General features: G+C 38.2%; 1 long non-coding RNA gene, 1 other non-coding gene and 1 pseudogene across 2 annotated transcripts; all 3 read left to right on the top strand.

Annotated features, from left to right (window-relative positions):
• The first annotated feature begins 525 nt into the window (after nt 1–525).
• On the top strand, nt 526–20,338 carry LOC118501506. The gene is made up of 3 exons (XR_004904130.1): nt 526–1,052; nt 3,977–3,981; nt 20,323–20,338. It is a non-coding gene; the product is annotated as an uncharacterized LOC118501506 (long non-coding RNA).
• A 219-nt stretch (nt 20,339–20,557) lies between these two features.
• Nucleotides 20,558–22,199, top strand: LOC114500511 (annotated as a pseudogene).
• A 584-nt stretch (nt 22,200–22,783) lies between these two features.
• LOC114501230 lies at nt 22,784–22,947 on the top strand. Its single transcript, XR_003684980.1, has one exon. It is a non-coding gene; the product is annotated as a U1 spliceosomal RNA (small nuclear RNA).
• Nucleotides 22,948–24,586: the final 1,639 nt, after the last annotated feature.

Genomic DNA, 24,586 nt, shown 5'->3' with positions numbered 1-24,586 from the left:
ATGCAAACCCTAGAGGAACAGCAACAACAAAACCCAGAGCGTGCAGAAAGAAGGAAATAAGATCAGGGCAGAATTAAATTACATAGAGACTAAAAAATTAATTCAAAGGATCAATGGCCCCAGGAGTTGGTTCTTTGAAAATATCAACAAAATTGACAAACCATTAACCAGACTCATCAAGGAAAAAAAAAGAGAGAAGAGCCCCCCAAATAAAATCAGAAATGAAACAGGAGAAGTAGCAACTAATACCACAGAAGTACAAAGGATTGTAAGAAACTACTATGAACAACTACATGCCAAGAAACTGGACAACCTGGGCAAAATGGCTAAATTTCTAGGAACATACAACCTTCAAAACCCAAATCAAGAAGATGTTGGGAGCCATCCTGCCTCGGTTCAGGGACTGTAGCCTCATTAATAGACAAAGAGATCCCATGGCTAGGGCTGAGTGAAAAGGCCTTAGGGACATGAGCCACTTATGAGACAGAATGTATACTCCTGGCAGGAGCACAGCCCATGCCTCCCTCCCTCACTTCCCCCTGCTTGCCCAGGGGAAATGACTGGTTAGCCAATGACCGGTAAGACTCCTCAAGGGTGGGACAACCTAAGACAGGCACAGTCACATTGGGCCATCAGGGAAGGACTTAGGGGTCTATAGAGAAGGGGCAGAAATACCCTCACCCCTTGGCTGTGTCTTAGCCTGAGTCTTCATTCTTTCTGTAAAATCTCCTATTCTCTTGGCTGCTTTGTTCTCTCAGGCTGACTCAGCCTGGAACAATGCCAGAGGCAGCTGCAGCCTTGTACTGGAACGGACAGCTCCTGTGGGTGAATCTGGCCAGAGAAAGAATATACATTGTTTCCTTTGAGGCTTGCTCCACCCTGTTGCTATGAAACAGACACTTGAGCTAAAGCCAACACTGACCAGAGACAATCACCTGTATTTCTTCAACTATTACCTGTAAATGATGTCAGTTTTTCATGACTGTAGCTTTTTGGACATTGGTTGATGAGCTTTTCATGCATACCATGTATCTCTGTGTGAGCTGAACTCAGTAGGGAAGGAGATGTTCAGGACCATTTTCCTCTGAGAGACTCGTCACTTTTCCTCCCCAAGCAGATCATGTCTTGGTAGATTTATTCTCATCTGAGATGGCAGGGGAACTCTGTGGGCAGAGCTCACCTCTCCCCACAGGAAGAGGCAGAAAATCTGAATAGACCAATAGCAACTAGTGAAATTGAAGCAGTAATAAAAAAAAAACAAACCTACTGACACACAAAGGCCCTGGTCCAGATATCTTCATGGGTTAATTTTACCAAACATTCAAAAAAGAACTAACCCCTATCATTCTCAAACTATTCCCAAAAATTCAATAAGAGTGAATACTCCAAACTCTTTTTATGAGGCCAATATTATCCTAATCCCAAAACTAATTAAAGATAGAACAAAGGAAGAAAATTACAGGCCAATATCTTTGATGAACATAGATGCCAAAATCCTCAACAAAATACTTGTGAACCTGATCCAACAATACATTAAAAGGACCATACACCATGATCAAGTGGGATTTATTCCAGGGATGCAAGGATGGAAAAATATTCACAAATCAATAAATACGATGCATCATATAAAAATGAAAGACTAAAATCACATGATCATATCAATAGATGCTGAAAAAGCATTTGATAAAATCCAGCACCCATTTATGATAAAACACATAGCAAACTGGGAATAGAGGGAGCATGCCTCAACATAATAAAGGTCATATATGAGAAACCTGTAGCCAACATCATTCTCAACAGGCAAAAACTAAACGCTTCCCCACTAAGATCAGGAACAAAACAAGGATGTCTGCTTTCACTATTTCTATTCAACATAGTGGTACATTTACACTACACAGCAGAAAGAAAGAAGGAATTCCTACTCTTGGCAACAGCATGGATGGAACTGGAGAGTATTATGTTAAGTGAAATAAGCCAATCGGTGAAAGACAGATACCATATATTCTCACTTGTAAGAAGAATCTAATGAACAAAATAAGCTAATGTCAAAACAGAATCAGAGACACGGAAACAAGGAACACCGACATCTGCCAGAGGAAAGTGGGAGGGAATGGTGGAAAAAAGGAGAAGGGATTAGTCAAAGAACATGTATGAATGGCCCAGGGACATGGACAACAATGTGAGGATGGACTGTCGGAGCAAGGGATGGCCTAGATGGAGGAGGACAAAGGGGGGGAAATTGGGAAAAGTGTGATACAATAAACAAGGATAAATTAAAAAATCGATGAGCTCAAAAACTGTTTTGAAAAGTGGAAGAAAATGCCTCAATAGGTGTATTCCCTCAAATGGAGAGTACTTTGAAGGTGACTGAAGTTTAAACATGTAAGAATAAATACACAATTTTTATTAAAAAATTATTTCTTTTGTCAGGTAAAACTGACAGTATAGTTTTGTAAGAAAATGTCTATATTTTTCAAAATATATACTTATACATGTCAAAGTGAAATGATCTGTCTTTATTGATTTAAGATTCTTTAGCAAAGGAAAAAATGAAAAAAAGAGATAGGTTAAATAAATACTACATGATCTTGATAATTGTATCTGGGTGATAGGTATGTGAAGATTCAGTGTGGACTTCCAGCAAGATGGAGGAATAGGTGGACGCACCGTACCTCCTCGCACAACCAAGAATAGAACAACAATAATTTACAACAATGATTTGCAGTCATAATATCAGAACTGTCAGAGGATTTATCTAAATGGAAGTCGGACAGCCAAGAAGTTGAAGTAGATCCATACATCCAGACTGGTAGGGGACGACGAGCCGAGCAGGCGCGGGGCTGGTGCGGGTCACAGGTGCGCGTAGGCCGGGGGAAATTTGGCGCAAAATCGGAGCGACAGCCATCCGGGGCGCAAGAGCGCAGCGGTGATCCCTGAGTACGCAAGCAGCAACTGGGGGAATCAGTGGGGCAGCGATTGTGGACCAGGGCAGAGCTCACGGCCCAGAAGCCCAGAGAAGTGTCTGACTCCTGGAGAACGATCGCCATTGATCCCTCCTGTCCCCGCTCCCGCCCCTGCCCCCACATGTAACGTCACAATCTAGCGACTGGGGCGCCCAGCCCCGGTGAACACCTAAGGCTCCGCCCCCCACCGTAACAAGAGCGACCAGACTGGAGAATAAATAAATAAATAAATAAAATAATAGGAGAGATAGGGAAAGACATAAGACATGTTTCCAGCAGAACAGATCAGTCCTCCAGGACTCATCCTTTTGAGTGACCAAGAAATAGCCAATCTATCAGATGCACAGTTCAAAACACTGGTGATCAGGAAGCTCACGGAACTGGCTGATTTTGGATGCAAATTACATGAAAAAATGCAGATTACCATAAAAGAGATGCAGGAAGATATACGGAGGAGAGCCAATAGTGAAAGGAAGGAATCTGAGTCTCAAAACAATACAGTGGACCAGAAGGAAGATAGAATCAACCAAGCAGGAAAGCATGATGAAATAAGAATTCAAAAAATCGAAGAAAAGCTTAAGACCATCGAGGACACCTTTAAACGTTCCAACATCCGAATTATAGGGGTACCAGAAGGGGAGGACCAACAAGTGGAAAAGTTATTTGAACAAATAATAAAGGAGAACTTCCCCAATCTGGCAAAGGGAACAGTCTTCCAAGAAATCCAAGGAGCGCAGAGAGCCCCAAAGAAGTTGGACCCAAGAAGAAACACACCAAGGCACATCATAATTACATTAGCCAAGGTAAAAACGAAGGAGAGAATCCTAGAGGCAGCAAGAGATAAGGGGACAGTCACCTACAAAGGAGTTCCCATCAGACTGTCAGCTGATTTCTCCAAAGAGACCTTACAGGCAAGAAGGGGCTGGAAAGAAATATTCCAAGTCATGAAAGACAAGGACCTACATCCCAGATTGCTCTATCCAGCAAAGCTCTCATTTAGAATGGAAGAGAAGATAAAGTGCTTTTCAGATAAGGTCAAATTAAAGGAGTTCATCATCACCAAGCCCTTACTTTATGAAATGCTAAAGGGACTTATCTAAGAAAAGAAGATAAAGAAAAGACATTTATAGTAAAAGGACAGCAAACTCACACTTATTAACAACCACACCTAAAGCAAAACTAAAAGAAACTAAGTAAACAACTAGAATAGGAACAGAACCACAGAAATGGAGGGCACATGGGGGGCTAGCAGCAGGGGGGGAGGAGGAGAGAGGGGAAAAATGTATAGAGAATAAGTAGCATAGAATGTAGGTTGAAAATAGATGGGGGGGGGGCAAGAATAGTACGGGAAATGTAGAAGCTAGAGAACTCCTAAGTATGACACATGGACATGGACTAAAGGGGGAGAACGTGGGTGGGAGAGAGGGTACAGGGTGGAGGGGAGTGAAGAGGGAAATGGGACAACTGTAATAGCATAATCAATAAAATATATTAAAAAAAAAGATTCAGTGTGCTCTATTTAAAAAGCTTTAATAATAGGCCCTGGCTAGTGTGGCTCCATGGATTGAGTGCGGGCCTGTGAACCAAAGGGTCATGGGTTCGATGCCCAGTCAGGGCACATGCCTGGGTTGAGGGTCAGGTCCTCAGCAGGAGGTGCATGAGAGGCAACCACACATTGATGTTTCTCTTTCTCCCTCCCTTCTCCTCTTTCTAAAAATAAATAAATAAAATCTTTTAAAAATTTAAAAAAGTAAAAAGCTTTAATAACAACTTTTATAATTAATATATAAAACAGGTATTTATTTTTGTGATTTCTTCTATGCATTTTAAATATTAAACTTCCATAGTCAATTTTAACTTGTACGATTTCTAAGCTTTAATGTTTAACATTTAACTCCAATTTGTATGTATGTGTGTAAGGGGGTGAGTAATATTTCTCACGATTTCTAAGCTTTAATGTTTAACATTTAACTCCAATTTGTATGTATGTGTGTAAGGGGGTGTGTAAGGGGGGGAAGATGGAAATTCATCAATTTGATTCAATTCAACTGATATTTATTAAGTACCTAATCTTTGTTGGATATTTGGGATATAAAGATGGATATGATACAGTAGAAATAATATCAGTTTGTATCCAGTAAATAGAAGTAAATGACTAACTTCTGTCAGGAAAAAATGAGAAATAGCTTCACACAGAATTTATAATTTGATCTGGGACTTTAAGAATGAATAAGAGCTTGTCAGGAGGTGAGTGGAGAATTCCTCACAGAAGAAACACAAAGGTGAAGGCACAGATTTGTGCAACTAAACCTTAAGGTTGAGGCAGCTCTTGTTAATTCTGCTGGAAGATAAATGCAAGAAGGGAGAAAGGTAAAATAAAATAGTGATGGAGGCAATGGCCCTGCTTCTCATATTCAGAAGCTGGGCCACACTGTAAGAGAGAAAGTAGTTGGAAGGACTGAAAGAGGAAAATGATTATTCTAGTAATAATGGGGAAGGCCAGGGAAAAAAGTACGAGGTGATTAGAATAACATAAGCCAAACTAATGTGAGCTTGAACTGTCAGTGACAATGAAAATAAATAAAATAGTATGAATTTAAAAGATATTTAACAATTGGCTAGAGGAGAAAGGGGAGAGAAGGACTTTATAAACACAACTTTTGCATTATCTGTAGACCATATTCCTTGGAGGTACCCTGAATTTGATCTCTGCCTCCACATTGATTCTTTATATGACTCGCCATCTAAAGAGGTTAGTGGTTTCCTATACCAGAAGCGTATGTAAACTTATGGTTAGAATAACATAGAGACTAAAAAGAGACCCACAGAAATTTAGTCACTTGGTTTGTGAAAAATTCCACTCTAGTCTGTTAGTGAGATTATGGTTTGATGAATAGTCAATGCTTAGTCAATTGGATATCATATGTCTTAAGAAGGACACACACACACAAACCAACACACACCCACAAAACAAAACAAACACACAAGCACCAACCATACAGGAAAAGATTGGTAAACTGGACCTCAATAAAATCAAAACCTTTGTTAATCAAAAAACACAAGAGAGTGAAAATGTAAGTAGAAAGTAGAAAATATTTCCAATACAAATAACAGATATATAGAGAGAAATATAAAGCAATAACAACAGACAACCAAATAATAAAATGGCTAGGAGACTTGAACAGCCAATTTTACAAGAAAAGTAAAGGATGTACAAGCATCCAATAAACATATGGAAAGGTGCTTTAACTGATTGATCATCTTAGTAAATCACTGTGGAAATCTCTCACACAAGTACTAGAATGATAAATATTAAAACAAACAGACACAAAACCAGATAAACTGCTAATATTAAGCATTGGCAAGAATTGGAAGAACCAGAATCCTCACACTCAGAGCAAGCATAAATTTAAACAACCATTTTTGAAACCCATTCATTAATATCTACTGAGACTTAAAACATGCATAATCAAATAGCTATTTTACCTGTCTCCTGGTGGCCAAGCCAAGGGTCCAAAATTCAAGCCTGGCCAGTCAGATACACTGCAGTGAAGCAAGGACAGAGAATCCTACCCAGCACTCACAGTGAAAGAGCATTCCCACAGGTGGTGGTGGCGATGAAGAAGGCTCCTGTGGCATGACTCCGGCTACCATTTGTACGGCATAGTGGTGGACCTTGTATTGCTTAAGATTCCTAGGGAATCTGTGACTCATCTGGTATTCCTTTTCTGTTTAAGTTAGAATCATTTCCTTTGGTTGTAAATAAAAACTCTTAGAATATATTTTGTATGTGTATGTATATGTGTGTATACACCTGTATTCATATACTCACATATACACCCACATATCCAAACACACATAACCAAAAACAAATGCATACCTGTGTATGTGTGCATGGATGCCATGTCAATGTCACATGGTTTACATTTTTAGAAGCTAAAAAGTAGAGGCTATTATGAGTTTTATTTCCTCAATGATTTATGCAGTACAGTTTTTGTTCTATTGTTTACACTACTAAATATACTACTAAATATTAGTAGTTTATACTACTAAATATACATTGATTTTTGTTTGCTTATTTGTTTTAATAAAATTATTATTAGCTCATTGTAGAAACTGAGTCATTTTCAGAATGACGTTTTTCTATACCTAGGATGTATAAATACTTATGTACAATTTCTTAATAATTTTGTTATTTTTAAAAATTTTACTCATTGCCCTACAGTTGTATGGTATAAGGGGAAAAAAAAACCCCTGTTTTTTCTAACTGATCAGCCAGTTGTTTGACACTAGTTATTCAATAACTTTTCTATTTCTAGTTGACTTGAATTGCCATCTTTGTAAACTATTAAATTTATATGGGTATCTACACTTCTTTATGGATATTTCCCCCAATTTCATTAGTCTATAAGTTTATTCCTGTACTAATTTGTCCCCATTTAATTACTGCAACTTCATGATTTGATTTATTTTCTAGTTGAGCAGATGGTATCTTATTTTCACTGAAATAGGCTCTTTTATATCTGCAATTTGTATCCACTTCCTCATTCTAGTATTGTTTTTTTAAATTATCTCCTTTTTGCCAATTATTTTTATAAGAGGTTTATCTACAGTATTGTTCTTCTTAAATAACCAGTTCTTGAATTTATTCATCAATCTTATAGTAGTTCTATCTACTAATTCATGGCTTATTTGAATATATTTTAATTTAAATAACAAATATCTGCTACCACCAATCCTATTCACTCTAAGCTCTTTGGGGATAGTTCTAATTTGTTAAACCTAAAATATGTTCTTTTCTTTGATTTATGCTATTTCCATCTCATTAATTGTCTTCCCCCAAATTCAAGTGGGCACATTTCACACTCCTTGATGGCCCATTTTTTCATCACAGGGAAGCCATCCTTCCCTTCTTAGGCTAAATACATTTCATACAATCATTTGCTCTTACATATAAGATTTTTTCTTAATCTGAAGTTTTGTATCTATCTAGTTCCTCTCTCCTTGCAGGTGACTTTATTGGAAACAGGAACCAACTTCCAAAACAACTTAGCACAATAGTCAACAAAGACTATTGTTATGAACCACCGACAAACATATATTAATCCTCTAATTTATTTTACTTAGTTCTCTACTTTTGTTACAAATGAGATACCATATTAAAATTAGAAATATATTATCAGTAGGATAAAATGTAAAATCAGAAAAAAATACAAGAGTCAGAATAGGAGAAAAATTGAATAAAATTTTAGAGGCAAGGGAGCCTGTATATTTACAAACATGATACATAATTTAGTTTGGAGTCTCTCAATTACCAAAGCAGAAATTGAAGAACGATTGGCATTTTCTATGGGAAAATAAGTAATATATTTAATATATGCTGCATTATACATGGAAATGGACTTGTGTATAGGGTGAAATTCTTGACATTGAGGGTCTGACATAGTAAATTAGAACATTAGGTGTGTACCTTAGTAAAAGAAAAAGAAAACAAGTGGCTCTATAATAAGTGGCAAATAAGTGGCCTGAGGAAGCAAAGAGAGTGAATCATTGCTGGCCAACACAGTGGGAAATATATCATGGGTCATTTAAGTATGATTTCACAAGGACCTCTAGGGGTTAGATCTCAGATAAGTTTAATGTCATAGTAAGAATATTCCAGGTAAGAGGAGAGTAGTACTTTTAAGATGTACTACACCTTTTATTTGAAAAGTACAAATGGGTAAATCAGGAACTGAGGCTGTGACATAAGTAAAATAAACAAAACTATAACACCATCTCTTTCTTTTGAAAGATATCTCATTCCAGACATCATGTTTGAATATGGAAGGAAGGTAGGGTTGTTGGAGATTTAACTATGTGGGTCATGTCATGATGCTACTACATTCACAGAGAAATCCCCAATTCAAGTGAAGACACGATTAAAGCATTCCCAGGTTTCAAGAGAACTCTTCCATAGAGTGCTTATTACTGACTGACAGATAGATATAAAACTCATAAATTTCTGTGATTCTGTTATGTCAACCTTATAATTAACACAATATCTAACTTCACTTTTCCTGATGTTTTCCAACAAGAAGCGAAAGTATTGATGGATCCAAACAGTTAAGTTACCACTGCATGCAAGAATAGTTTATTCCCAAAATGCATGTCATCTATTTGTGTTCAACAAAAGACCATAAAGCACTAAAAGAAACAATCTAGTATTTATCAGTTAGCTGCAATGTCAGAAGTTAAACAGATTTAGAGGTAGTTAAAATTCAGAAGTAAAACGGTCAGTAATGTCTGCATGGAAATGCTCTGAGTATAGTCAAAGAAGGCCCTTCAGCAATGCAAACACGGATAAGGAGACACTAAATCTGAATTACAAGGCTTCTGCCTGAGTATAATTGGTTTTGCATTCTTGAATGAAGTATTGTCATTGTTTGCTTCTTCTTCATGGGATGTTAAACATTCAGAACAATTTATGAAGCCATAAACTTGCAAGATTTCTTTTCCAGCTTAAGCTAAATCAAGGCGATCTTTATTTTTATTTGTCTAGTCCACACCACTAAAATCAGTTTATCATTGACTGAAGTGACCATAGTTATTCCCTCAGGGGTACTGTTATAATGATCTTTTTTATTTTTATTTCCTACTTTACTGTTTTGCTAAAATCAATATTTGAGGCTTCATTAAATTGACAGCTAAATCTAAAATGTGTTTGCTATCATTCAAAATGCAAATGATTATTTGGTGCTCTTAGATCTAAAAAAAGTAAACGTGTCACTGATATTATGAATGTACATATTTATTTTGAAATTTTTTACCCAGCAGGTTTCTTTTTACTTTTGTAGATAAGTCTTTTATATGAATATAAATTAGATATATTTCTTGAATTAGTTTGCTACCATTATTTTTGCAAAAAGTAAAAAACAAAATTAGAAAACAGTCAATACGAATGATATATGAACTACTTTTTTTACAGAGTCATGAATTTGTTCTCAGTTTCCCTGCTGTTGTGTGAATTTGAACAAGGAGTCTGAAGAATACAAGGTGGGAATTTGCCTTATTTGTTACCACACAGCTTGGTTATGTCATTTTCTACATTAATAGGATTTCGTGACTGAATGACCTTGTTAATACAGCAATATGTTTTCTGCTATATTATCAGTAACAATCTTCTAAATAGGAAAAAGTAGCATTAAAAAAAGTCACACTTGATTTCACTCCATTTTTTCTCTTCCTTTAGCAAAAGCAAACAACTTCCATTATATCTTAATGCAACAACCACCATTTTTTTAAAAAGCTACTTTGAGTGTTGAAAATCCAGCATTTTGAAATACAAGGCTAAAAACCTGCTGTCTGACCTCACAATCAGAGAGAAACATCTGGATATTTGACAAAATGTCAATTTTAAAAAGTGATGATAACATGGGAAAAATATTTCTCAGCAGGCATAAAATATATGGAATTAGGAGAACTTTGAAAGACCTCTACAAAGTACTATAAAATAATGAGCTAAATAATGAGCTATTAAGATAACTAAAAGTCATTTCATTTCTTTTTCAGATCTTTGAACCCATGTCATGTTATGTCAGTTTCTGTTAATCCTACACTATCATATCAGTCAATCCTGGATCTATAATTTAGTAGCAGAGAGGTTGTCTCTTAAACAGAGTGTGCTAAAATCAGAAAAGAATACACTTTGCTAAAGGGTGACCAAGAATCCCAGTAATTCATCTCCTCAACTGCTAGGAACTCTTACTCTTCAAGAGTTAAATAACCTTCTCTGAGAATATTCAAGATCTATTTCACTTGCTGATCTCTCCTTTTCCCATTCCTTACCAGTCCTCACCATCAGATCCTTGTGCTGTCTTGAAACTTTCTACAAATACATTTCCTCTCACTACCACTCCTTTAGGTCATTCATTACTTTCAGGACCCTTATTCAATTCTCTATACCAAAGGTTCGTTATCTTCACTAGCATCCTTAGATCAGTCTTATCTCCAATTCCCACTCCTATCACATAGCCTCATCCTTCCTGCCATCCTTTCTTCACCCTATATTGACCCTCACCTGGCTCTTCAGTTTAAGTTTTCACAGTTTCCCTTTGTCCTCACAGCAATTGTTCCTAAATCCCAGAAGGGTAGATACCAACTCACAGGAACACCAAAGCCTAGATGCAGTTCATATAAAACAGAAAGATGCACAAGATATCAGTCTAATAAAAGCTTTCAAAATTTGTCTCAGAAGACTTAAATGCAATTTACTTCTTTGTTGTCATTGTTGTTTCTTTGAGCTTGGTCTCAAGTGTCTAAGTATAATTAATTAATGACCATGAGGCTAACATAGATTGCTTCTATTTTATGAGACTCTCAGAATCACATTGTATTATATTTGCTGGTAGGTCTGCCACAGCAATGTGCCACCAACTGTGTGGCTTAAATGACAGAAATTTATTGCCTCACAGCCTGGAGGCTACAAGTCTGAAATTGAGGTAGGAGAAGGGTTAGTTTCTTCTGAGGACTGTGAAGGAAGGACCTTCTAGGCCTTTCTTCTTGTCTTGTAGGTGGCTGTGTTCTCTCTCTGTCTCTTCACATCATCCTCTTTCTATGTGTGTCAGTCATGGACTGAATTGGGAGCCTCCAAAATTCATATGTTGAAGTTCTAACCCACAATGCAACTATATCTGGAGATAGGCCCTATAATAAAACTATTAAGGTTAAATGATGTCATAATCTGATGGGACTGGTGTCCTTATAAGAAGAGAAAGAGAGAAAGAGATCTCCCTGTCTTTCTCTGCATGTGCACAGAAAAAAAGCCATGTGAAGACATAGTGACAAGATGACCATCTACAAGTCACTAAGAGAGGTCTCCCCAGACTCCATCCTGAGGAAACCTAACCTTGGACTTCTAACCTCCAGAACAGAATGGTGTGATATATGCAAACTAAATTTATGTTGTTTAAGCCACTCACTCCAGTCTTTTATTACAACAGCCCAAGCAGACTAATGTCCAAATTTCTTCTTCTCATAAGGAAACCAGTCATATTGGATTAGGGCCCACCCTAGTGACCTCATTTTAACTGTAAATACCCTATATTCCAGTTGTCACTTTCTGGGGTTTAGGACTCCAACATATTTGTGGGGGAACACAACTCAACCTATAACACACACCAAACCTGAATCATACTTCTCGCTGTTTAAGGAACCCTCTATTTGAAAAATGTCTAACCATTTCAGTTGATGTATGACTACTGAAAAATATCCTTGAAATAATTGACCTGGATCATGGGAAAAGACATTAGCCCAAGCCTAATGAGTAGGATTACTTGAAAATCTGTATTAGCAATACCAGTACATGACACAGTTCTGATTTTACCTCTACAGTGAGGTAATAAACCCCACCTAAACTTCAAACATAGAAGCTAATGACTAAATATTAGAGGGATGAGTGAATGAATCTCATGGGTAAAGAGAAAGCCCCTCCTTTATAGACAGGAGATGAGCCAGTGTAGTACCAGGTAGTTCCTGCTGTGACAACACTGGGAGTTTCCTCCTCCACATAACCCCAGACAAAGGACTTTGGCTCCTAGTGCATCCATCCTGACTCTTGCCAATTCTTTATTATGCACAATTCTTCTTATGCAACATTATTTGCACAGTTTATCCCTTAAGCATAGTAAGTTCACACAGAACATAGATTCTCAGTGGGACCACGATCATCCCCAAGGGAGTAAACATGGGGGGGAGGTAAAAATTTTTGCTCTTTTTATGTATAAAGCACAGTTGTACATGTAGTACAAAACAGATACAGTATATTTATGGTATTAAAATTTCATGGGGAGTGAGACAATGATTAGAACAAGAAAATGCTCCAGGGGGTGATTTTTTCAAAAAAGGAAGGCTGAAAAACACTGAAATACCTTATTGACATACCCTGTAGCCATGCCTCCTTTTAAACATCAAACATCAAAATTCCAGTCCCCAAACACACCCTGCCTACCTCACGTCCTTTACACGATGTGTGCTCTGTTCTGGTCTCTTGTTCCTCACTTTTTTTTTACTTTATTAAAGATGAACATTATAAAGGAATTATACATTGAATGCCTTTAAATGGAAGTTCCCTTAATGTATTTAAATGTTACTTTACCCATGATTAATGATAGAGGACAGAAAAAAAGCATCACAGGTTTTCAAATATACCTTCAATGGAAGATTGTTCAAGAAGAAAATACTATAGTTCCATTTCAATATTAAGGAAAATAAAAGAATTCTACAAAAATATATTTTACATGACCTATGTTAGTTTTCTTAGCTGATATTTTTAAAATGCTTAATATGTATTATTGTATATATTAAGATAATATTGTACATATTAAAACAATGTTGCAAATATTTTCAATTACTTCAGTGATAGTTGTGATATGTCCAGGGAAGAGCAAATTGATATAAAAGGACAAGGTCATTCCAAATCTCTGTTAAGTATTCTAAGATATATCATGGTTAAAACAACTTTCATCTCCTAGGATCTATGTTTTAAATCTTCTATCCTCCTTAGCTATCAACTGCATGTACAGCCTCTGGAAATCAGTCCACTACACTGAATCAACTTGATGGGAGTAACTCTCCATTGGGCTCATTTTCCAAAGAGCAGTATTGTTCAGAGTAATAAAATTGTAAACCAACCTGATCTAGGCATTTATAGAGCCCTTTGAAAGTAACTCAGAGAGAGTTTTGTGAATGAAAATGTAGTGTTCAAGTCACATTCTGCTTTAAAGGTTGTGACAAATACAAATGAGTTAAGAAGAAAATTACAAAAACCTACAAACAAGCAAAAGCCCTTCACAACTGCCATTCAACTCTAGGAAGAAAACAATACAAATTCAATTTAATAAGTAACATTAACAGATTTCAGGAAAGGTACCAAAATTTTAGTAAGGCCATGCCCCCCCTTTAACTGTTTGTTTTTCTGAAAACAAACAAACAAGAAACAAACCCTCATAATTGCTTTTTAAGCCAAAGTGGGGTAGGATCGAGGCTGGGAGGTGGGGATGGCTGGGGTGGGGGAGACATGGGGGGAAAATAGAGACAACTGTTCTTGAACAACAAAAAAAATTTTTTAAATAAATAAAATTTCTATATGTTTATTCTTTTTGCTAGATTTTTTTCTTTAAAGGAAGCAAGTTTCTGACTTGTTAAAAACAAGACTTAGGAACCAAGCCATTGAGTGTCCATCTTAATCAAGCCTAACATGCGGGGACTGTGGCTGCTTAGAAACCTAATTAGTTCACCAGGAGCCACTCTGTTTGTCAGCTATCACTGAGTCCAGGAATGAGCAGCCGCTGAGGTTGTTTAAAGCTCAGATGCTGTGGCGAGGGCATCTGTCTTCCAGGCAGCTCCAATCCTGCCTGGTCCACTGGCTCTACCTTTATGAGTTCTTTTGATTGGTAATTGAGAGAATAAATCTTTGAAGGACTTACATGAATGCAAAAATATATATTAAGATTTGAGTAATAAAATACCTACCAAAGTATTTTATGCAGTCTCTTTTTAGGACCCCTCCATTTAATTCATTTTTCTAGACAAAGATTTGGAATTGTGATTCAATTATAGGGTTTTTGCTTTTGTTCTTGTTTTTGCTTTTCTCGTGTGTGATTAGGCAATTTCAAACTAGGTACCAAACTAGGCATTATGTAATTTAGGTGGGGGCAGGGGAAAGGTGTAAGGTCATATCACAGACTTAAATACAAGTTACGTCTACATTAGTGGAAATCTACAGGGAGAATTCAAAGGATTCATTTGGAAAATGTAAGGTCTGATAGGGAAAGGTTGAAAGGTTGATAATATTGGGGTTGTTTAACCTGAAGAAAAAATAAGAATAATTATTGATTGTCTCAAAATATTGCTTTCCTTAAAACACTGTCTTGCTCTAGAATCATAAGATCTCCTAGATGAGGAGCTAAGAGTTGCTCCCAGAGGCCAAGGAGAAGTATTTGAGCAGACACTCAAAACCTACTAAACCAGGCCACAAACTTCTCGTTGAGTTTTTTTCTCATTTTCCTTAGAGGATTCCCCTCACTTCTGAGAGATAGTTTTACTCAAGATTCCCCATTATCCCCAAGGAGAGCCATATAATATCAAGCTTAATACTAATAACCATGTTGACATAACAACCATTGTTTACTGAGCATCCACTGTGTGCCAGACTGTTCTAAGCACTTCACAATTATTCTCATTCTCAAAACACTCCAGAGTAATCACAGTGATGCTCACTTTGTATTTTAGGAAACGAAGGCTCATGAGAGGTTAGACACATTGCCTAAGACCACAAGCTAAGAGTGGCAGAACTAACAATCAAAACCTTGTCTCTCTAACTCTAAAATCTATGTTTTGTCTGCACCCCCATGAGCCCTCTCTAAGTAAACACAAGGGAAAAAGAGCCTTAGGTACACAGATGTTAATAGCAAAGTGATTTATAATAGTAAGGAAAGTGATATATTCAAAGCCATAAGTATATATGAATTATTAAGTAAAACTATGGTAGATGTACTTGATGGACTAAAATAAATGCATAATTAATGTTAAAAATGTGTATTATTACAATGTTAAAATTTAAAATCCACCTGCTGTAGACATGATTGAAATCATGCTTTAAAAATGTCCTTTAAGAATAAGTCTGGATTCAACAACACTAAAACATCAATAGCAAATGGGAGGAACGGTGTGATGATAGGTATTTTTGTTATTCTTGCTATCTTAAATGTATTCATGTTTTTTAGTAAGAATGTTTTATTCTTATCATAATTATTTAATTAAATGTCTTTACATAGCACATGATCTCAGATGTTAGGAATAAACACAGCAAAACTCTACCCTAAAAATCATCCTCTTATGAAACTTTGTCCGTGCTGCCCCTCTCTCCTCCACTCCCCCTCCTCCCTGTCCAGCCATCTACTCTGCTTCAATGCCCACCACTAGTCTCACTGTCTCCAAGGTCCTTGTCCTGGCTCCCTTTTCCCACTGTGCTGTTTTGCCTGGACCATACTTTTGGCCTTTATATGATGTAGAACTGTTACTTTTCTGGTTATTGCAAGCATGTTTTATTTCCTAAGGTATAATTCAGTGTCTTAGGAACCTCAACAAATACATCCATTGTTTAATTAAAGGAAGGCTTAATACTCTTCTTCCTAGGGGAACAGCCAGATTTTCTCCATCTCTATGAGTCAAGGGCAAGAGAATTAGGCCTAGTGTTCACATGAGGAAGGAAATTTAACATCTCTCCCAAGAAATATTTATTGGCATTAAAAGCTCTCATGGATTGGAGTAAGTGACCAAGTGGCATTTTGGATTTATCATACTGGACAGCATAACTAATAACTTTGCTTGATGGATATGATTTTTGGTAAAGGCCATCATTACACCAAAATTATATCTGAAGAGTCATTTTTCATTTCATGGATTACTTGATGTCACTCCTTTAAACATACCCAAAAGTTGTTTATTCCCTTTGTAACGAAAAAAGCAATTGATAATTTCTAAGCCACAATATTTTCCTGAATTAACATTAGTCTATATGAAGTAAGAGAACTCTCCCAGAAAAGATAATTTTGCCTTTTGTGGGTACCTTTGAGGGTTACAGGATATTATCTGAAAATTTAAGAAGAAGAGCCCTTTTAAAATTGCATAGCTCTAAAATATTTCTTTCAATTGCTTCTCTTAGAGAAAATAAAACCTTAGCTTTTCAGTCTCCTCAATATATCAAAAGATATGTGAAAACTAATACTCTGTTTTATCCACCTCAGTGTCGGCTAAACTACAATTGTGCTTCTTACCCAGCAAATACTAAATAAATACTCACTGAATGTATGAGTGAGTTAATGTTCATCTTCTATTGGCCCATGCAGGCAAACCTTGAGCTTCAGCATAAATTATAAATGTACAAGAAGCCTTTCCTCTAGGAACAGAAAAAGTTGACAAGATTTATCAGAAAAAGTCATGTCCCTTCCATGTGACACCCAATACAAACTAACACATTGAAGTTCACATACTGATCAGCCAACTTCATAAACTGACAATCTCACTGAGCTCTACTATGTTTATGACTTAAGGCCAGTTGTATTTCCTTAGCCTTATTGAGAAAAAGGGAAGTTTATTTATTTAAAAATCTGGAGAGAAAATTGGCAAGTGTAGAAAAAAGTTTTGAACCCTCAAGCACTTTTGGTGGGCATACAGATTGGTGTAGTCACTGTGGAAAACAGTATGGAGTTACTGCAAAAATTTAAAAGTGCAACTGTCTTATGACCCAACTATCCCACTTCTTGGAATTTATCTGAAGAAATCCAAGCACTAATGTGAAAGAATATATGCTCTCCTATGTTCATTGCAGTGTTATTTACAATAGCTAAGATTTGAAAGCAGTAGATGAATAGATAAAAGTTGTGCTACATTTACACAATGGAATACTACTCAGCCATAAAAAAGAAGGAAATCTAACCCTTTGCAATAGCATGGATGGACCTGGAGAACATTACGCTAAGTGAAATAAGCTAGTCCAAAAAGATAAGTACTATTTAATTTCACTCATATGTGGAATCTAATGAACAAAATGAACTAAGAAGCAAAACAGAGAGACTCAAAGATAGACTGCAGGCTGACAGTTGTGGAAGGAACTGGATGGAGGGTGGAGGGATTGAGGAAAAAAGAGAAAAAATTCATGGACATGCACAACAATATGGTGATTATTAGGGGCGCTGAGAAGAAGAGGAAGAGGGTATAGAAAGGATAAATGGTGATGGCAGAGATTTGACTTTACTTGGGGTGGTGAACACACCATACAGTGGACAGATCATAGAACTGTGCACCTGAAACTTTTATAATCTTGTTAACTAGTGTCACCCCAATAAATTCAATAAAACAGAAAATTTTTAATAAAGAATAAAATTTAAATTATTTAATTTAGAGGTGTTAACAATTTGTGAGTATAAAATACTCAGAGTCTCTGAATTGTGGGGCAAAGTACATTAAATTAGATTGAGAAAACTTTTCACAATATGAGGTAGCTTTCTATATTTTGTCATTTCCAGAGAAACAAATCAGCCTTTAAAATATTTTCCAAAAATAAAAATAAAAACAAATAATTAATAGGATTCTAATTTAGGAAAAGAGGGACAGGGAGATCAGGGTTAGATGGAGAGTAATCTTAAAACTTACCATTCAAATCTGGATACTTTTGTTCTGAACAAATTCTAAGTAGGGTTGACTACAGAGACAACAGGAATAAGCAGGGGTTTTTCTGAAAAACCCATGTGTAGTCATCACATCAGACACCACTATTGACTCCTGTGTGACCTGAGGCAAATTACTGTCATCCTCTATATTTCACTTCACCAAGGGACATTCATTTGTGTCTTCAGTAAACACTTGAATTGAACATTTACTCTGTTCAGCAACATGCCTGCTGTCAAAGTGAAAGTAAAAACATTTTAAGTCCAGGATTCTAATTTCAAAGTGATTACCTTGAAATAATTGAGTAAATAAAAGCATTTTTATACAGTAGAATCTTGTCATTCTTAGATTTATTATTCATTTCAGTCATTAACATGTGTTCAAAGTTTACAACATAGAGTAACTTGTAATTCTGCAGAAGCATGGACTTGAATTCTGATCAAGTTTGGGATCTGTATGGAGAGTGAGATTGGGTGGGAATATTTAGCTAGGAAGTTAGCCAAGCAGATGGCTCATCAACTCAGCATCTGCAATTCAGTGGGGATTTGTTTTGTTCACCATTTCTGACTTCATGAACTACTCAGCAGGGGGGATAGTAAGGCCCATTCATATCTGTAATTCCGAGATTTAGGGTCCCATGACAATTCCTTTCAGGACATCAAGGATCAACCCCATATAATCTATTCTCCACCCTACATCTACCCTTTGTAAGGCTCATTGTTGGTTCAAGCAATAAAGCTTGTTGATTGATTAATTTATTCCAAACATAAAACTGCCATGTTCAAATGTCTTCTTAAAGGGAATACCTTAGTGTAGATTGGTTTATCAGACCAATTTCTGATCCTGACTGTGGATTAAGAGGTTAGATTCTTAGAAGCAGAGGTATTGGTAGGACACAGGTGAGCAAAGTAGACAACGGAGTGAGAACAACAAGGACACGTTGTGGTCCTCACAGCCTGGCCCAGGGTAAAGTGAAAGAAGGAGTCATTTCAGATTGAACTGTAGAAAACGCCATATACATTTAGCACCTGGGTTTCTTGATTGCTAATATGAGAACAATGAAATACTTCTGCCAGGTCCTGCAGGATCCTTTCACTATAGATAAGCAGAGACATCTATCCCATCCACTTTCTCTTACACACACCCTGCTCAAATTTCTGCCTAGTTAATTAAAAAAAACCAAAAACCTTGTTGAGCTTCTTTTACATGTTAGGGACTGCGTTGGGGCCTATCGATTGTTGAATACCTTATTCTATTCACCAGAGACACCTCTTGGTCAGGCAAATCTGAATTTATTGGATGCATTGCAGCAAGGGAAGAAACCACATTGATAGGCGTATTAGTGCCCCAAAGGAGAACTTAGGGAAGAATATTTATAGGGTTTGAGGGGAGTTTTTTTAAGACTGGGGACTGTTGGAATTGGGCAAAATTCATGACATAATAGTTTAAGATTAGTAGACACATAAATTTAAGTTCCTGGTGAGAAAACAGTTATCTGATAACAGCTTTTGCCCAGTGAGAAGTATATTGAACAATAAGAACTATTTGCCCACATGAACAAACTGGTTACCTGGATAAATTATTTTGCAAGAATCCTGAAACAAACCACAAATTTTTATTGGTTTATAGTTTTAGTTTTACATTTAAGTCATATTGACAGAGATGGTCTTACTCCTCAGTTTGGCAGATATAAAGTTAAATAAGACATATTCCTGATCTCAAGGAACTTACTGTCTAGTGTGGAGGACATGTAAACAAACAATTTTGGTTAGAGAGGAAGGAGCAGGTACAACATATTACAGAGATAGAATCAAAAGGACTTAATTGTCAGTGGATATGGACAACTAGGAATAAGGAGGAATCTAAAATATTTCCCTTATTACTTTGGTGTTTTAGAAAATATTAGGAACTCTAAACAGGGCAGAAAATATGGGAAAAATAGGTAGAAGAGAAAGATTTAAAAATGTTGTCCATTTTAACATTAAACTTAACACAAGTTAACATTAAGATGCCTTGGGATAATCAAGTAGTGGTAAGGAGGCAGTTAGCTATATGGGTGAGTGTTTGTGGGGGGAAAGACATAAGGAAAGTCACTAACCATAAATATCATTCAGCCCTAGCTAGAGGTAGAACCCATGGATATAGACAGCTCAAGTAGGGAAAGAAACCAAGGATTAAACCCTAGATAACTTCAGGGTTTAAGAGACAGGTAGAAGAGAACCCAGCCAAACCAATGACAAAGATATCACAGAAATCAAAAGAATAAAGAATTCTAAACAATAGAGAAAGTCAAAGGTATTGAATACTGCAGAGAAGTTACTATGATATTGGCTAGAAGTAACCACTTAATAGTTGGAGTGTTAAGAATAATTTTGGGGAGCAGCTTTTTGGCTCCTCCTTGAATCTCTGTCTGGTTTGACCTCCTCGCCTCCACCCCAGCCTCTACCATGTCCATAAGGATGACACAGAGGTCCTCCAAGGTATTGACCTCTGGCCCTGGGGCCTTCAGCAGCTGCTTGTTCTTGAGTAGGCCGAAAATCAGCTGCTCAGTCTTTTCCCAGGTGAGCAGCAGTTCCCGGTTTGGCTTGGACACCAGCATGAATCTGGCCAGGGGGTTCAGTGGAGTTGGGAGCATGGAAACCATCAAAGCCATCCAAGTGAACCAGAGCCTGCTGATCCCCATGAAGCAAGAGGTGGACCCCAATATCCAGGCCATGAATAACCAGGAGAAGGAGCAGATCAAGAGCCTCAACAACAAGTTTGCTTCCTTCATGGATACGGTGCGGAGATTGGAGCAGCAGAAAAAGATTCTGGAGACCAAGTGGTGTCTCCTGCAGCAGCAGAAGATGACTCGCAGTAACATGGACAATATGTTCAAGGTCTACTTCAACAACCTTTAGCAGCAGCTGGCAACAATGGTCCAGGAGGAACTGAGACTGGAGGCGGAGTTTGGCAACATGCAGGGGCTAGTGGGCGACATGAAGAATAAGCACACAGAGATGGGGAATGAATTTGTCCTAATCAAGAAGGATGTAAATGAAGCTTACCTACCTCAACAAGGTAGAGCTGGAGTCCCGCCTGGAAGGGCTAATTGATGAGATCAACTTCTACAAGCAGCTGTATGACGAGGAGATTCATGAGCTGCAGTCCCAGATCTCTAACACATCCGTGGTGCTGTCTGTGAACAACAGCCACTCCCTGGACCTGGACAGCATCATCACCGAGGCCAAGGCCCAGTACAAGGAGATCACCAACCACAGCTGTGCTGAGGCTGAGACCATCTACAAGATCAAGTATGAGGAGCTTCAGGTATTGGCTAGGAAGCACAGGGATGACTTGTGTTGCACAAAGACGGAAATTTCTGAGGCTAATCAGAACATCAGCAGAGTCCATGCTGAGACTGATGGCCTCAATGGCCAGAGGGCTTCCCTGGAGGCCTCCATGAAGGATGCCAAGCAGCGTGGCGAGCTGGCTATCGATGATGCTCAGGCCAAGGTGGCTGAGCTGGAAGCTGCTCTGAGAGCCACCAAGCAGGACATGGCCCAGCAGCTACGTGAGTACCAGGAGCTCATTAACACTTAGCTGGCCCTGGACACGGAGATAGCTACCTACTGCAAGCAATTGGAGGGTGAAGAGAGCTGGCTGGAGTCTGGGATGCAGAACATGAGTATCCATACCAAGACCACCAGCAGCTACTCAGGTGGGCTGAGCCTGGCTTAAGGGAACCTCAGCTACAGCCTGGACTTCCAGGCCAGCTTGGGCTCTGATGGGAGCTCTGGCTCCTTCAGCTGCACCAGCACCATCTCCTCCAAGATGGTGGTTGTGAAAAAGATTGAGACCCTCGATGGGAAGCTAGTGTCTGAGTCATCTGATGTCCTGTCCAAGTGAATCACTACTGCAGTCCCTCCTGTCCTCCACGCTGGCAGGAAAGGAGCTCTGTAGGGGAGCAGAAGGCACAGGAGACCCACCTGAGGTGCAACCCCAGACCTCAGCTCACCCTTCAGGTGGGGGCATTAACTCCCTGTGGCACCGTCTGACTAAAAACCAAACCCATGCATGACCCATGCTCCCGACTAAAAGCCAAATCAACTGGTTTTTCTTTCTTTCTTTCTTTCCAAAATAAAGCTTCAGCTGACTCTGCAAACTACAACAACAAAAACAATAATAACAAAAGAATAATTCTGGTACTAATAATTTCAGTGAAGAGAAAAAAGAACCTAGGATAGAGGTTTCTCTGTCTCTTCTAGTTGTGCTCTCAGTATAAACTCTTTACTGTTTTAGAACATGGGACGATAACTGTTGTCCTTTCAATAATTTCCATGATAATCACCTCTCAGAGTCACTGACTGCAATATCTCAGTACAATGGGTACTTGTTTTTCTTTTTGAATAACTGAATTCCTTCCTATTGTTTAGGGAAGCCCTATCTTATGAAGCTTGGTGGAAGCAGGTCTCACCTCCCATTACAGAAGCTAAAAATGACAGATCCACTCCTTCTATCCTCCCTTGCAGCTCAAGTATGACTGGCCATCTACCTTTGATTGGTCAGATACACCAACACTAGACTTTGACTTGGGAGCTAATAATACCAAAAATCAAAAACCTCGTGGGATACTTACCAGTCAAGGGAGATACCATGATCACGAGGGTGGTTTTCCCAGGGCGAGACTTATCCATTGCACTCGGGATGTGCTGACCCCTGCGATTTCCCCAGGTGTGAGAAACTTGACTGCATAATTTGTGGTAGTGGGGGACTGCATTCGCACTCTCCCCTGAAAGAGAAAAAAAAGAAAAACAAAACAAAACAAACAAACAAAAAACCTCATGGGAATCTCTCTGGAAGCAGAAGGTTCACACCAGATCAGGTTCCTGGATAAACGTCTAGGACAACTGAAAAGTTGAGTGCTTGGTAATTTCCTCTCCAGAGTAGTTCTGCGTTGTTCAGACTCTGTAGTAAGAAAAGCAGTAGCTGACGTTCACTGAGAACTATGTGCTGAGTGAGAGCTTTTTGGGTACCAGGATACAAGGTTTCTCAACCTCAGCACTTTTGACATTTTGAGTTGGGTGATTCTTATTTTATGGGAGTAGGAAGAGCTTTCTAGAGGGAGAGAAGGGTCTGTCCTGTGTATTGTCGGATGTTCAGCAGCATCTCTTACCCATTAGATGCTAGCAGCACCCTCCTGGCATAAAGATGTGACCATAAAAATGTCTTTAGACACTGCCACACACCCCACTGCAGGCGAAATATCCCTCCATTTAGAATCACTGCATTAAGTCATTCAATATTCACAACCACCCCAAGATGCAAGAACCAAGATAGATTTTCAAGGTGTTGAGGAGATTCAGTTCAATCTCCTTTTAATAAATCTGGTAGTGGAGTCTAAATCAGTTTTCGTCAAAATCTGTCAGTTCTGGTTTCCGCTGTTAGCAAACTAAAACCCACCTACTAGAGCTTCTCATTCCCCTTCATTCTATTCTCACTGGAATCTTAAAATAGTGGCTGTGTTCCCTTGGACAGCAAATCCCTGGGTCCTACGTAACGAGAACCCTGATATTAATGAGACATTCCTGCAAGGGAGTTAGCAGCTTGGGAAAGTGGTTTTCTGTTTCTCCAATTCAGTAAGGCGATTTCCAAGCTTAATTAGCTCTCTGGCTGACATGGGTCCAGTGCCTCTGCAGCCCTCATTAAAGCATTATCAGTAAAATAGAAGGCTCCACTGTCCCCTTTTAATGAGGCAACTTTACACCCTATTTTCCAAACAACAGGTCAGAGAAAATCTCTCTTTTTCTTCTCAAACTGTGGATGGCAGGTAATTTGATTGTTAGTTCATCCTCTGGAAAGTCTACTTTCTTCTTTGAAACACTCACTGTCTCCTAGGGCATCACCTTGATAACTAATCTACCAACCTCTCAGAAAGCTCCTAATAAGTTATGAAATCAAGCCTATTATCTGCTCAGAAGCAGTAGGCTAAACACAAAGACCATCACTTTATAACACATCATGCCCACACATCCTCCAAAAGCTTTTCCTTTTATTGGGAAGGTAGAGCAGTGTGGTTAGTTAAGCATGTGGGCTCACAGTCAGATTGATGGATTCCACCCGGGGCTCAGCCTCTTCTGACTGCTGGGCCTGGAGAGTTTGCCTAACCCGTCAGAGCCTCACTCACCTTTCTCATAAAATAGAGATAATCATCTAAAGGCCACTGTGGGAATGAAATGAGAACACCGTATTTATTCAGCAAATGGCAATTGTTATCATTGTTGTTATTTAATTGTGTCCTTTCCTCCTAGTGTACAGATATTTGCTGGATGTTTCTTTTTCCTTATAGGTGCCTACATATAATTTTCCACAAATCCTCCAAATTCTGGTTCCTGGGACTACTCAGTCTGTGATTAAAAATGTGTATGCATCGT

The sequence above is a fragment of the Phyllostomus discolor genome, chromosome 6 (genome assembly GCF_004126475.2).
Source record: "Phyllostomus discolor isolate MPI-MPIP mPhyDis1 chromosome 6, mPhyDis1.pri.v3, whole genome shotgun sequence".
NCBI classification, from domain to species: Eukaryota; Metazoa; Chordata; class Mammalia; order Chiroptera; family Phyllostomidae; genus Phyllostomus; species Phyllostomus discolor.
Note: the sequence above shows the minus strand (reverse complement) of the source record. Positions and strands in the feature narration are given on the sequence as shown.